Source organism: Chlorocebus sabaeus, chromosome 26 (assembly GCF_047675955.1).
Source record: "Chlorocebus sabaeus isolate Y175 chromosome 26, mChlSab1.0.hap1, whole genome shotgun sequence".
NCBI classification, from domain to species: domain Eukaryota; kingdom Metazoa; phylum Chordata; class Mammalia; order Primates; family Cercopithecidae; genus Chlorocebus; species Chlorocebus sabaeus.
In genome coordinates this window covers 33,032,702-33,048,766 of record NC_132929.1, presented here as the reverse complement: position 1 = coordinate 33,048,766, position 16,065 = coordinate 33,032,702, and the positions used below count along the sequence as shown (strand labels likewise).

The following is a 16,065-nucleotide window of genomic DNA, read 5'->3' as shown; positions in this document are numbered from 1 at the left end:
AGTAACCCTAACTCGAACTTACTAGTTAGTAGTATCTCAGTCGCTTCTAGTTTAAACAGTCTCTCTTGAGTAGATGCTTTAATATCCACGCTTTGGCACCAAAACTAATGTCTGAGAAACAACTTGAATGGTACAGAGCCTGGAAAATAAAACTTAAGAAGAACAGAATAGTGCTAAGACAATCGATGAGGCAAGAATCATCTCTTCAACAAACGGTGATGAGACAGCTAATATTACATGCAAAACAGTAAAATAGACTCCTACTTCACACTATGTTCAAAATTTAATTCAAAATGAGTCATAGACTTAAATGTAAGAGCTAAAGCTATCAAATTCTTAGAAAAAGAGTAAATCTTAAATCTGCATGTCTATTTTCTATCCTTTAGAAAAATATTATCTACATAAAGTTTTGGTCCATTTTCTATTTCTTTACCCCTACCATTCAAATTTAAATATTTTGATTTTAAACTAGTAAAAGCAGAATTACCAGAATCACATACCTGACACAACTAAATATCTGACAACACTAAATTTATTGGAATTAGGTAGGCTCTTGATTATTTCTCAGGAACAATAACTCGTCTTTCCTACATGTTATTTCCCTGTTATTTGAGTAACTATGTAATGAGTATCTCTTTCGTACATTCAGTGACATGGGCGTGCATAAGTGTAATCTGTAACATCAGTAACTGGATTCACCATCTAATCTTCAATTCATGTTTAGTTCTATTATACAGTATTTCCATAACTTTGGATACTTTAGTCAAACTTACACTTTTCATCAATTATAAATATCAAGATGTTAATTAAGACGTTACATCAACTGTGACAATTAAGATGTTAAAAATTCCAAACTAGACAGTACTGGGCCCACTTTTAGTCAGGCTGTCGTGAGAGGTCCTTAAACAGCTACTCTTCAATTTCAACCCGGCCTCTTTTGGGCAAAGCAGCAACACGGTAAGCAGCTCTAGTAGAAAAACCACTCTTAAAATACTGTTTGTAGATTACACTGACAGCCCTGAAGTCATTTGTGTCAGCTAGCCAAACAGTTGTTTTTACCACATTAGTGAAGTCACAGCCTGCAGCTTTCAAAATATCACCCACGTTCTTAAGGGCCTGTTTAGCTTCTTCTGTTACCTACTCTTGGCACAAGCTGTGCACTCGAAAGGTTCATGCCTAGCTCTCCTGAAACGTAAATGATCCTGTCAACTAACGCAGCTTGACTGTAGGGAGCAGTGTACCCTTTGGCTTTCTCAGTGCTGATCACCTTTCTAATCAAGGATGACATGGCTAAGCCTTCTCTCTTGCACCCCCTCTGGGAGAAGTCGTCCCTACCCCAGTTCTGCTCACTTCTCACTCAACTGCAGAAGAGAAGGTCTTCATGACCTTGGATGAGGAAATGGTTTCTTAGATATGACACAAGTACCAAAAGAAAAAAAGTAAACTGGACATCATAAAAATTAAAAATCTTTGCACTTCAAAGGACAGCATTTAAAAAGTGAAAAGACAATCCAAAGAGGGGAGAAAAATTTCGTAAAGTAAATATGTACTAAGAGACCGGTATCCAGAATATATAAAGAACCATTACAACTCAATAATAAAGAGACAACCCAATTTTAAAATAGGCAGAGAATCTGAACAGATAGCTCTCCAAAGAAGACATACAAATGGCCAATCAGCACATGAAAAAATACTTGATATCATTCGTTATCAGAGAAATGCAAATCAAAACCACAATGAAATACCATTTCACACCCACAAAGATGGCTATCATAAAAAAGGCAGATAATAACAAGTGTGGGAGAGGATGTGGAGAAAGGAGGACCCTCAGGCATTACTAGGGGAATGGGAAATGGTTCTGTCACTTTGGAAAACATTTCGGGAGTTCCTCAGTTATTTTATGATCCAGCTACTCTACTCCCAGGTAAACAGGCCAAAGAAATGAAAACGTCCGTCCATGCAAAACCTCGTACTCTCTGTATACTCAAAAACTATATCCAGAGACTGTAGAATATTGGTGACTCTCTTTGAGAGAGGTAATCTAAAGGTTTTCTTCTCCTCACTTAGCCTATCTGGCAGCATTTGAACTTTTACAGCAACTGTGTTTCGCAGATCTACACATTAAGAGAAGTTAAAAACCAGTAAAGGCAATGTTCTCAGTAACAGCATAATCTGCAAAGCTAGCAACTAATCACAATTCTAATCACTTGATTCTGTATAAATATCTGCCTCAACATGGACCTTTTTAAAATATAAAATAATCTGAACAAAAGGAAAATCTGAGTATATAGATTCATTTGGTAGCAACCAATGACACTTATATTACCAACAATACCAGAGAACGCCAACCCTTAAGAATTCCTCACAATGCTTTTGAGAAAAATACGTATGCTAACCCAGTATATTAGTCCTGGCTAAATGTTCCCACTAAGTATCGCTTCTGCCTAGAATAACAACAATAAGCCAATCCTCCTCTTTAACTTTTTTTTGGCTCTGTATACCTGAAAATAAGTAATGTTGGCTCAAGTCAAAATAAGCTTTTTTAAAAAGTTGAATAAGCTCAAGAAAAGACAAAGTTGTTCTTTGGAATTCATTTATCATCTTGGAAAAACACATCTCCCAAGGAGAAGTACTCTTGTTCTTCATAATAATATGGATTTGCAAATACTCATCTCTTTCCTCCATCAAAATGCACACATACAATAAAGTGTCTAATCCTAGTATTTCTAGTTGCTGGGCAATTAGAGTTTAGTGTGGTTGCACTGGTAATAAAGGTATTTTAAGTTTGTCCACTTAAAAGCTTCACTTGCATCAGGAAATCATTGAACCGGGCTGGGAAAACTAGCAGCAAAGAAGTAGATTATCTACATCATACCTCAAGCATGGCTGTAGGGACAGGTCTACAATTATTGTGACATCTGTAAGAAGTTCTAAAACAGCACTCCCCGTGGAAATATAAAACAAAGACAGAATGCGAACAGCCTCTGCCTTAGGAGCATGCAACTATTGCAAGCACCTGCTGGGCCCAACCAAAATCAGTAGCTCCAGCCTAGCCCTTCTTTTGTGCCAGACACCCCTCTTCAGGTATCCCACAGATGCCTCAAACTCAACACAGTCAGATTCAACATGCACAGAATGGAAGTCCTCATCCCACTTACCACTCCAAGACATGGACCTCCTCTGGTCCTCCTCAATGCCTCCAATATTCACCCAGTCACCTAACATAAAAGCTGAAGGTCACCCTTGACAAGCTGTTCTCACTCATTCTCTCCAATCAATCCACAGCTGTGTGGTAGCACTCCAGCTAAAAGGCTAAAATAATGGGAATAAGAAAGGAAGACTGGACAGACTCATCTGAGTGACAGAATGGACCAGACTTGGGTGATAAGAACAGTTTACAATTTTTGCAGAAGCGCCCAGTATCTGTCTGGCTTTCTACCCCTGTTTCTCTCTTTCTCACTGATTTATTTGCCCCCCTCTTCCTTTCCCTCCACGACTCTTCCCTGACTCTTTGCAGTGATATCATTCCCATTTCCACAAAGAGAAACAAAGTCATGTGGCCCTAAAATTTGGTTAACATTTTTCTGACAGGTGACCTAACACAGGAGAGGCAGGGAAGGTTGGCTGGGACCCAATTCCTTGGCCACATCTATTAGCTGATCCCTGAAAGAGGTGAAGTTTCAGGCCTCAGCATAGTGAGCCTGCCCCTGCCCTGGAGCACCAGGAAGGCAGCTGATTGCACAGGTCACCACCTCAGCTCGCCTGAGTCAGCCTGGCCCTGTTCCTGACTCACCCTCACTTCTGATTCCAGACCCCTGACTCAGCTACTCACACATTCCTGACTTCCTGGCCCTTGACTGGTTTGCTGACTGACCTTGGCAGACCTTTGAATTTCTCTAGAAGGCTAATGCTAGACTATTAGGAGAGGTTAGTGAGATGGGGCACCAGAAGAAAGAAATGGCAGGTGGCTAAACTCCTCTTAAATCAGCATCCAGAGGGCTGTGCTGCTGCCACCAAAGAATGGCACACAGGACATTCTAGGTACATCTATCTGAAAAGATCCTCCAAATGTATTGTGAGAGAGGGAAAAGGTATTATCAAAAGTATGATCCAAAATATATTTTTTCTACCCTATACTCTTATGCATTGTTCAATTTAATTTAAAACAATCTTTTTCTATCACTTCTTTTTACTAAAGCAACTACAAAATAAAAAATTCCACAAAATTACAATTTGAATGGGAAAAAAACCTCTGTGGCAAATAATATGACACTTCACATATCCTCCACTGCTTACTTTTAACATGAAAATATAATTAGATTTGTAAACCACCAAAAAGGATGTATTCCTATTTTTTGAATAACTCAGCCTGTGAGTAAAGATAACTTGTCCAACCAGTAACAATATTTCTGTTGCCAAAGGAAAAAAAAATCACTTATTTTTATCCTTCAGGTTGATTCATATTTACCATTTTTGAAATCTCTTTCTAGCAAAATATACAATCTTTTCAAGAATATATACCAAGATAAACCATATCCTGAGCCATAAAATAAACCTCAACAGATGTAAAAGGACTGAAATCATATAGACTGGTTTTCTAACCAAAATGGACTCGAACTAGACAACAGGAAAATACCCAAGCACTTAGAAATTAAACAATACACTTCCAAATAATCCATGGGTCAAACAGCAAGCCTCGAGAAAAAAATTTTTTTAAAAACACACACTGACCTGAATGGAAATTAAAATAAAATATATGGCATTAAATGTTGATATTAGAAAAACGGAAAAGTCTGAACTCAATAATCGAAGCTCCTACCTCAAGAACCTGGAAAAGGAAGAGCAATATAAACCCAAAGCAAGCAGAAAGAAGGAAATAATACAGAGTAGAAATCAATGAAACAGAAAACATTAAAAAAAAAAAAAAGAAAAAAAATCAATGAAATCAAAAACTGATTCTTTTAAAAGAATGAATTCATGTCCTTTGCAGGGACATGGATGAAGCTGGAAACCATCATCCTCAGCAAACTAACACAGGAACAGAAAACCAAACACTGCATGTTCTCACTTATAAGTGGGAGTTGAACAATGAGAACATCTGGGCACAGGGAGGGGAACATCATACACCGGGGCCTGTCAGTGGATTCGGAGGTAAGGGGAGGAAGCGCATTAGGACAAATACCTAATGCATGTAGGGCTTAAAACGTAGATGATGGGTTGATAGGTGCAGCAAACCACCATGGCACATGTATACCTATGTAACAAACCTGTACATTCAGCACATGTATCCCAGAACTTAAAGTAAAACAAAAAATAAAAAATCTAAAAAGCACTAATCAAATGCTAAAAAAAAAAAAATCAGTAAGATTGACAAACTTCTGGTAAGACAAACAAAAAAAAGATAAAATACAAATTACCAATATCAGAAATAAAACAAGATATATTACCACAGACCCTGCAGACATCTATAAACAACTCGACACATATCTAACAACTTAGATGAAATGGACCAATTCCTTAAAAAGTACAAACTACCACAACTTATGCAACATTAAATATAGTAATCAGAATACCCTCATAACTATTAAGGAAATTGAATTCATATTTTAAAACTCCCCCAGAAGAAATGTCCAGGTCCAACTGGTTTCACTGAAGAATTCTACCTAGCATTTAAAAAAGAATAAACATCAATTCTACACAATCTCTTCCAGAAAACAGAAGAGGAAGGAATCCTTCTCAACTCATTTAATGATCTCAGTATTATTCAATACCAAAATCCAAATAGTACCCTAAAAGAAAGGAAAAAATGAAAAAAGGACTATAAGTCAATGTATCTCATTAATATAGACACAAGAATTCTTAACAAACTACAAGCAAATAAGTGTCAGCAATTTATGAAAGAATGATACAGTAGGATTAAGTGAAGTTTATTCCAGGAATCCTAGGCTGGTTTGATATTTTAAAATCAGGAGGGAAAAATCACATTATCATATCAATAAATGCAGAGAAAGCACTTGACAAAACTCATCCATGATTTAAATTTTCTTTAAAATCCAAACAAATTATGAATAGAGAGGAACATTCTCAACTAAAGAGCATCCAATTCACAAAAGATCTATAATTAACATTATATTTAATAGTAAGAAACTGAAAACCTCCCCCTAAGACTGAGACTAAGGCTAGGTTACCCGCTCTCACCACTTTGATTCAACATAATATTGGAGCTTCTAGCCTGCATAAGGCAGGAAATAAGAAGCAAAAGGCATATAAATTAGAAAGGATCAGAAAGCGAGAAATAAAACTGTCCCTGTTTGCAGATGACATGACTGTCTACATAAAAAATCCCAAGGAATCTACCACACACACACATACACACACACACACAAAATTCATAGAATATGTGATTTCAGCAAGGTAAAGAAATAAAGGTCCTGATATAAAATAAACATACAACATAAAAACATACAACTGCATTTCTGTATACTAGCAATGAACAGAAGGATACTAAAATGTAAAAATATACCATTTATAATCACTCAAAAACATTAAACACTTAGGTATAAGTCTAGCACAACACATACAGGACTTATATGCTTGAAAATACAAAATCGGCCGGGCACAGTGGCTCAAGCTTGTAATCCCAGCACTTTGGGAGGCTGAGATGGGCGGATCATGAGGTCAGGAGATCGAGACCATCCTGGCTAACACAGTGAAACCCCGTCTCTACTAAAAAATACAAAAAATTAGCCGGGCGAGGTGGCGGGCGCCTGTAGTCCCAGCTACCCGGGAGGCCCAGGCAGGAGAATGGCGTGAACCCGGGAGGCGGAGCTTGCAGTGAGCTGAGATCCGGCCACTGCACTCCAGCCTGGGTGACAGAGTGAGACTCCGTCTCAAAAAAAAAAAAAAAGAAAAGAAAAGAAAATACAAAATCATACGATGAAAGCAGTGAACATCTAAATAAATGGAGATTTACTTAGACCATGTTCATGAACCGGAATACTCAACATAGTCATACTCAACCTATCAAAATCTCAGCAAAATTTCTATAGATAGAGACAAGGTTATTCTAACATTTATATGAAAAGATAAGCCAGGCGTGGTGGCTCACTCCTGTAATCCCAGCAGTGTGGGAGGCCAAGGTGGGCGGACCATCTGAGGTCAGGAGTTCAAGATCAGCCTGGCCAATATGGTGAAGCCCCGTCTCTATTAAAAATACAAAAAAATTAGCCAGGCGAGGTGGCATGTGTCTGCAATCCCAGCTACTTGGGAGGTTGAGGCAGGAGAATTGCTTGAACCCAGAAGACAGAGGTTGCAGTGAGCAGAGATCGTGCCATTGCACTCCAGCCTTGGCAACAAGAGTGAAACTTCATCTCAAAAAAGAAGAAAAGAAAAAGAAAAACAAAAAAAGAAAAGGTAAAGTAACTAGAATAGCTAAAACAATTTTGAAAAACAATAAAGTGGAAGGTTCAGTCTACCAGATTTTACAACATAATACAGCCACAGTCATCAAGACTATGTGATATTGGTAGAGGGACAGACACACAGGTCAGTGAAACAGAATAGAGAGCCCAGAAATTAACACAAAAATGCCCAACCCACTTTTACAGAGGTTGAAAAGCAATTATTGCAGGAAGAATAACCCTCTCAACAAATGGCACTGGAGCAATTGGATGTTCACAGGCAAAATAAATAAACCTCAAACTAAACTTCCACCTTACACAAAATTTAACTCAAAATGGACTGTGAACTTAAATGTAAAATGTAAAACTATAAAACCTTTAGAAAACAAAAACGCAGGAGAAAATATCTGGGCTCCAAGGTAGGAAAATAATTCTTAGACTTGACACCAAAAGCACAACCCATAGAAGAAAAAACTGAAGTGGACTTCGTCAAAACTAAAGACTTTTACCTTTCAAAGACCTTGTTAAAAAGGTTTTTTTTTTTTTACTAGAGATTGGAAGTATGTCTTTACAAACCACATATTTGATAAAGTGCTCATATAAAGAATACACAAAAAATTTCCAAAACTCAACAGTTTAAAACAAACAAACAAAAAAACCCCAAACAATCCAATTAGGAAATGGGCAAAACACATGAATAGATATTTCACCAAAGAGGATATACATGGCAAATGAACACATGAAAAGACATTCAACACAACTGGCCATTAGAAAACTGCATAAAACCACAATATTATATCACATATACCTATCAGATTGGCTAAAATACAACATATTGACAATGCCAAATGCTGGGAACAATTCCTAGAAACTGGGTCACTCATACATTGCTGGTGGGAATGCAAAATGGTATAGCCATTCTGGAGAGTAGTTTTGCACGTTCTTTAAAAGCTAAACATGTAATTACCATTCAACCTAGCAATTGCACTCCTAGATATTTATCCCAGAAAAAAATTAAATCACATTCACACTCCTAGATATTTATCCCAGAAAAAAATTAAAACATATTCACACTGCTAGATATTTATCCCCCCAAAAAATAAAAACATAATCACACAAAAAGCTGTGTTCATAGAAGCTTTATTGTAGTAATACAAAATGAGAAACATCCCGTAAGACCTTCAATGAGTGAATGGTTGAACAAACTGTGGTACATCTATACTATAGAATACTACTCAGCAATAAAAAGGAAAGAACCTGTTGATACATGCAGCAGCTTGGAGGAATCTCCAGAGAACAATGCTGAGTGAAAAAAGCCAATTCCAAAAGGTTACATTCTGTATGATTCCATCTATATACATCTCATCCTGGAAATGATAAAATTTAAATTTAAAAATTTAAATTAAATTTAAATAAAAAAATTTAAAATAAAATTTAAAAAACAGAGAAAAGCATAGTAGTTGGGTTAAGGAGGGATAGGACGGAAAAGAAGGAAGATGGCATGGCTATAAAAGGACAACATGAAGAATGCGGGGAGCGATGTAAATGTTCTGTATCTCAGAACAATGTCAGTATCCTGGTCATGCTATTGTACTATTGAACTATTGTACTATAGTTCACAATATGTTACATTTGGGGGAAACAGGATAAAGGGTATATGGGATCTAGCTCTATTTTTTTTACAATTGCATATAAATTTATAATTATCTCAAAATAAAACATTTGATTTTTTAAAAATTCTTTCTTAAACTTTGCCCATCTTTAAAAAAAAAACAACAAAAAAACTCAGGTCTTTCGTGCATCACTGGCTTGACTAACAAATATACTATTTATTGGTTGAGCTGATAATTTCTGGATACAAAGAGAAGGCATTTAAGGCATACTGTTCATTAAGGAATGATTTGGGGGAAATAATAGAAAATCTACAATGACATATCAAACAAAGTTGGTTTCAAGAGGAAAGGGGATGGCCTAAACCAGTTGGTAAGAGTAAGAAGGTCCCAGATCCACTAAATAATGCCCCAAGTTCACAGACTGATCACTGGAAACCAAAAGCATACCTGTCCCCTCTTTAGAAAGCTGTATAAATTCTCAGCCAGAGCATACAATTTTTTTTTAATGAATGTTAGTTTCATTCTGAAAGATGGGATATGGGTCATTTAAATTCTTCTGATGTCTTTCCAATGATCTCTTCAAATTCCTGCCCAAAGACCATCAGAGACAGCTACAACTAACTGGACTACGGTATTTTCCCCCACAGACAAATGACAGTTGTAACTTTTTAAAGCATTACATTCAATGCATATTTTCTTTCTTTTTCTCTGTTTTTGAGACCGAGTCTCACTCTGTTGTCCAGGCTGGAGTGCAACAGCAGGATCTCAGCTCATTGCAACCTTCGCCTCCTGGGTTCAAGCGATTCTCCTACCTCAGCCCCCCAAGTAGCTGGGATTACAAATGTGCACCACCATACCCAGAGAATTTCTCTGTATTTTAAGTAGAGACGGGGTTTCACCATGTTGGTCAGGCTAGTCTCAAACTCCTGACCTCAGGTGATCACCCACCTTGACCTCCCAAAGTGCTAAGATTACAGGTGTGAGCGCTCCTGGCTTTTCATACCCATGTTCAATGCTGTGGACAGAGAGACCCTAGAAATAGGAGGCATAAAAACACCCATCTCAGGTGACAAAAGTTTCGTTTATCCTCTTCTAGAGTCTCACAGTTCACACTTTATTTCAAAAGCTACTTATTTAGTAACCACATACTGCTAATATTGCAATAAAACCAACACTGGCTGCCATAGCTCTTTGGGATAATCGTGAGCCAAAATTCCTGGAGCAGAAATCCCACCAGGCATAATATGTAGCTCACGGCTTCTCCTCTATCCTTTGCTGTCACCCTCTCATACCTTTCTTTCAGACTCATCTTTTCCCCCTTTATCCTCTAGATCTTTAGCTCAAACTCCTCTTTCACTTCTTGGTGCTACCAGCTTCCCCACTTCTTCTCCACGCCACCTCCAATCTTCTGACCCTCCCTTTGCACCTTTCTCCTTCTTACCTCCCTGTACCTCATTCCCATCATACTTCAAACTGCTCTTGTCCCTCTGCCTGTTTCATTTTGCTTTGTTTCTTGTTTTTTGAGAAGGAGTCTCGTTCCATCATCCAGACTGAAGTGCAGTGGCATAATCTCGGCTCACTGCAACCTCCACCTACTGGGTTTAAGCGATTCTCCTGCCTCAGCCTCCCAACTAGCTAGGATTACAAGCATGCGCCACCATGCCCAGCTAGTTTTTGTATTTTTAGTAGAGACGGGATTTCACCATGTTGGCCAGGCTGGTCTCGAACCCCTGACCTCAGGTGATCTGCCTGCCTTGGCCTCTCAAAGTGCTAGGATTATAGGTGTGAGCCACCACACCCAGCCCCTTTGCCCGTTTCTAATGCTGATTGTTTCTACTGCTGGGCACTAGTCAGTCCCCAGCCTTCTTCCCTCTAACTCCTGCCCTTCCTTTTCCATGTCCTCTTTTTCTGGGTTACTCTGTTTTTCAGTCCCATCCTCCACACCCTCACCTTAGTCCAACGGCCTTCTCCAAAAGTACATGCATATTTACAGAGCATGTATTTGTTGGGTGGATAAAGGTGCCAGCCAATGTACTGGCAAAAGCAATAAACCAGGGACCCAAAAGCTGGATGTCAGAATCACCTCAAAGAACTCCTTGTACCTTCCTGGAGGGCTGGGGGAAGGAGAGTGGCAAGTGGGCTTCTGCAGTGCTTTGCAGCTAGCTACTGATGAAGAATTAATCAGATTCTTAAGAGATAATTTATCTCTTAAGATCAATAAACAGATAAATTTGGATACTCCCTAATAAGTTAAGAATCTGCGCCAGGAGCTGTGGCTCACACCTGCTATCCCAGCACTTTGAGATGCAGAGGTGGGAGAACCACTTGAGCCCAGGAGTTTGATACCAACATGACCAATATGGCAAAACCCCATGTCTACCAAAAAATACAAAAAATAGCCAGAGGTGGTGGCACTCACTTGTAGTCCCAGCTACTCGGGAGGCTGAGCTGGAAGGACGACTTGAGCCTGGGAGGTCAAGGCAACAGTGAGCCATGATTATGCCACTGCACTACAGCCTGGGTGACAGTGCAAGACTCTCAAAAAAAGAACCTACCTTTGGGTCACCATGTATCCTTTCACAGTCTAGGCCTATTTAGCAGCTAATGAGAACTTTTAAACTATTAACAGCTTTCCACAACACACCACCAAACAATCATTGCTCTGGAGCAGGCTTTATTTCAGGGAAGGGAGGTAGCAATGTCTACGGTGAGAGGACTCCCTCCAGTTCAAGTGCCTTCCAGAAGGAGCTGTGCTATTGACTTTAGGATGTTTAATCAGTTGAACCTTCTCGCAGCACCAGAGGCAAAAGATTCAGAACTTCTCAAGAAACAAAAGCTGTGAATTTAAAACCAAAGAAGCACGGGGGACAGGGAGCCTCTTCACCTGCAATATCTAGCAGGCCCACACGGTGTTCTGCTGCCTCTCCTACAGAGAGTCGTGATCACTGTGGCCTTTGGCCTCCTACCACAATGAGCGGCTCCGTGGAGAGCCAGGCCCCTGACCTGATGTGCCCTCTTTGTGAACCCCATGAACGTCATGAGCCCACAGTCCTGGCTGCTGGATGCAAACAGGGCCGGATGTACTGGAATGTCAGCCGTAAACTCGGAGACAGGATTAACCTCAAACCAAGAAGTTCTTTTGAGGCCATACTATCCTGTTAGTTAAATGACAGGCCAGGTTCTAACTAATTCCTACTAGTGTTTTGTCAAGGTCAACACCAGTGGCTACATAGGAGCAAAGTAAATGATTAACCCTCCTTCTCCACTAGGCCTGAATCAGCCAGAGAGTTCACTACCTGCCAGCCACGTTTTCTCTCCAGTTCAGCAGCAGGAGGGGCATGGTACACAGCACAGGCATCTGCTTCTGGCCCGAAGGGTCACTAAGACAGCTACAGGAAATGCCACTGAGTTGAGCCTGCAAGGTAAACAGTTCACACTGGGACAGGGAGAAGGAAGCACTGCACACAGGGTAGGAGCCTGGCATCCTGGTGTCTCTGAAACCAAGCAGCAAAGGAGCCATAGAAGGCTTCTTCTCACAAAAAGTCATAGGCTTAGAGACATGAAATGCCTTGACCAGGCAGAAAGAGGTCCTGTAAATCAAAGAGCACGAGGGGCCAAACAACATACCTTTCCTTTGGATTTGGTATATGCTGGACTCAAGTTCAGGGTCATAGTTATAAACCCAACTGGCTCAAAATACTTCCCCAGATGGACTCTATCGGACAATCGCACTGCCTATTTTCCAAAGTTTACTAATGCCTTTGTTCTCGCTCCAAATACATGAAGAACCCAGTGTTTTCCAACGAAGTTTGCCAGCATCTAAGTCTTCGTTGCACTATCATATAGCAAACACTTTGCAGAGTAGACGTCTTTGGGCTCTTGGACAATTCAGGGATGGAAAAAACAAGATTTTAACATCCTCCTGCACCACATCTCCCTGAATGCTTTCAGATCTATCTCTAATGCCACCTTCTCTGGACTCTGTCATTTATTTGCTTGACTTCTTTGTCCCTAGTCTTATTCCAAAAAGTCTTTGAAGCACATCCAGCCTTTTATTTCTAACTGTAAGTGGACTCAGTGTTTCCCTGAACCCAAAGACTGCCAGTATTTCTTCCCACTGGACCACACACTTGAGAAACATGTGCAGAAATTTAACAAATACAACAAAAAGAAAGAAAAAGAAGGGACGTGTTAAAAGGAGAAATATGTGTGCTTGGTCATATTCTCTCCTTCATCTGTAAGTTCCCCAAGGATAAGGCCCATCCACGACTTCGGAATTTCCTGAGGAATGGAACAAGCCTCTCCCAGTCCCCAACTCCTACTCACTGCTGACAAAACAGCATTACTTTATTCATTACTGTGAAAACTGCTGCAGTCACCCTGGGGAACAAACACCTTGCCCTTTATTTTGTCTTTCATGAAACCAAACTACTAATGCTGGCTCAAACAAGTTCTGTTCCCTAGTGATGACTCGGACAGAGGGATTTTTCCATTCCATCTAACTTGGACTCGTTCGGGCCCACATTTCCGGAATTCTAACGTGTAGTCACCGTGAACACATGATTTACTCTGTAGCTAAAACTCACTAAACCACATCTAATCACTTCAGAGGCCACCTACTACTCTGGTGGTTTCTACTGAATCCATCTGCCACCAACTATTTGCCTAAATCCATTCACATCAGTCCAGTACCTCCAGTAAATAAGCACTCAAGAATATTTGTTGAATGAATAAATACATGAATGCAAACAAAACTATTAGCTGTCTAAGGTAAAACTATAAAAGGCACACAAATGAATAAGGAAAATGGTTACTCCTAAAGAAGTGTTCAAGTCTCAGAGGAGAACAAGACATGCTTTGGTTCAAGAAGTTCCAGAATGTCCTTGCCCACCCATAAGTCACCTTGCCAATTCCCCCTGCCCCCAAGACTCACCCAAGCCTCACTCCCTCTTAGGAACCAGCCTTAGCCTGCCTACACTGAGCAAAGTCACCCTTTTCCGAACTTCTGCTTTCTGTGTCGTATGCCAGCTTCTCGTGCCCCACACCGAACTGGCCGTCAGCTTTCTTGTCTGTCTCTGGCACTAGGCTGGGGGAAGAGTTGAGAGCAGAGGCCACCTTGTCCATCTCTGCACCCCAGACTTCGCACATGCTTGATGTGTTGAGTAAACAAACAAACAACTACAGGCAAAGCAAAACACAATAAATGCCACCCGAGGGACAAAAGATCCTGGGGATTTCAAAGAGAAAGAACAGCAGCTGCTGGGTGGACCCAAGAAGGAGACGTTATCTGAACTCAGCTGTGAAGGATGGCAAGGTTTTAAATGGCAGAGACCAAAGTTCGGGGGCTGGTGAAGGACATTAGGGACAGACAGGCTAATACGAGCAGGGGGACAGACGAAAGCAAGCAGGGATACCTCTAGGGCACACACACAGAGAATCCAGTGGGAGAGCACAGGACAGCAGGTCAGAAAAGACAGTCTGAGACTGGAATACGTGCAGCCCTGGGAGGATTATTTTCCCCACTGCAAGGAGAGGACTCTTGGGGATCAGATGTGGTATGTCAAAAGTATTCAGTCACTCCATCTATTGCTGATCAACTAGGCTTGGGGTTGCACAGCAGTCATTTATGTAAAAAGAGAAGCGCGCCCACACACACACACACACACACACACACACACACACTTGTATATACATAGATCCCAGTTTCTGAGTCATGATTGACATTTTGGGTCAGATAAGTCTCTGTTGTGAGGACTGTCCTTTCTTGCAGGTCAGGACTGCAAAGCAAAGGCCCAGAGGTGGCTAATACAGAGTGATAGAGCACACTCTTCTGTGGAGGTGACAGGGAATCCTTTAGTGTGGCTGGCACCAGGGACAACAGTGAGGGCCAGGGTTGCAAAGGCAGGTGGGAGCCAGGTCATGGAGTGCAGGCCTTGGAGACCAGGCAGGATCCTGTGACTGGAGGGAAGCCACCAGGGACTTGTGAGGAAGGGCCTGAGCTATGGGGTGACCAACCTGCGGCACGGGGTGCGGTAAGAAGGGGACAACTGAGTTGGGGAAACAGGGAGATGGCTGCTGATGAGGCCTGAACCAGGGCAGCAGCTGTGAGAAAGGAGGTCAGAGGACGGAACTGAGCTACTCTGGATGCAGAAGCCACAGACCTGGGTAGTAGATAGAAGGTGAAGGTCAAAGTCAAGGCAGAGGCAGAGACCCCCAGTGACAAAAAATTAAAAATACTTCACTAAACTTAGGGCTTCTTCTTGACCTGCCTTAGGAGACACAGATCAATACTCTTATTTCACTGTACATGGAATAAATTAAAAAGATATAAAAGGTTTATACACTGTTTTTTGGAAGTTTTCCTCTTACCCCATCCCCCTACATATCCCCAAAAGTAACCACTATTGACTAGTTATCTCCCTCTTGAAATAGTCCATATGTGCACAAGCACATATGTCTATATAGCAATATATTATACATTTTTTTTTATAACACAAATAGTATCCCTTTACAATAGAGGAAATAAAAACAGAGAAAGACAAGGAGAATTCTATGAAGTCAATGACAAAGCTGGGTTTAAAACCCCGACCTGTCCTTACATAATGCGGGTGTCCTTTATTTACCTCTACACATTCTGATTCATACATACAGCAAATACAGGGCATTCTGCAAAGTACTGACGATACAAAGGACAAGACACCCCTCCTTCAAGATGTGAACCATGACATATCACCTAAGAGATATAGTCCAGCGTAATAATCAAGGGCATGGCAGGATGCTGTGGGTTCCACTAGAGACAGTGGCTATCAGAAAATGCAGCTTGAAAGAGAAGGTTTTGTCAAAATGTTTCATCAGTTGTCTATTGCCACATAACAAATTGCCCCAAAACTTAGCAGCCTAAAATAAAAACCATTACCTTACAAAGTTTCTGAGGATAAGGAATCAAGAAGTGACTCAAAGGCTGGGCATGGTGGCTCACGCCTATAATCCCAGAATTTTGGGAGGCCAAGGCAGGTGAATCACCTAAGGTCAAGAGTTCGAGACCAGTCTGG

General features: G+C 40.6%; 1 protein-coding gene and 1 pseudogene across 5 annotated transcripts in view; both read right to left on the bottom strand.

Annotated features, from left to right (window-relative positions):
* Positions 1-16,065, bottom strand: part of CGNL1 (cingulin like 1) — a 174,778-nt gene that overhangs the window by 59,486 nt on the left and 99,227 nt on the right. The gene's annotated exons all lie outside the window — the stretch shown is intronic.
* LOC140710380 (2-iminobutanoate/2-iminopropanoate deaminase pseudogene) lies at positions 881-1,947 on the bottom strand (annotated as a pseudogene).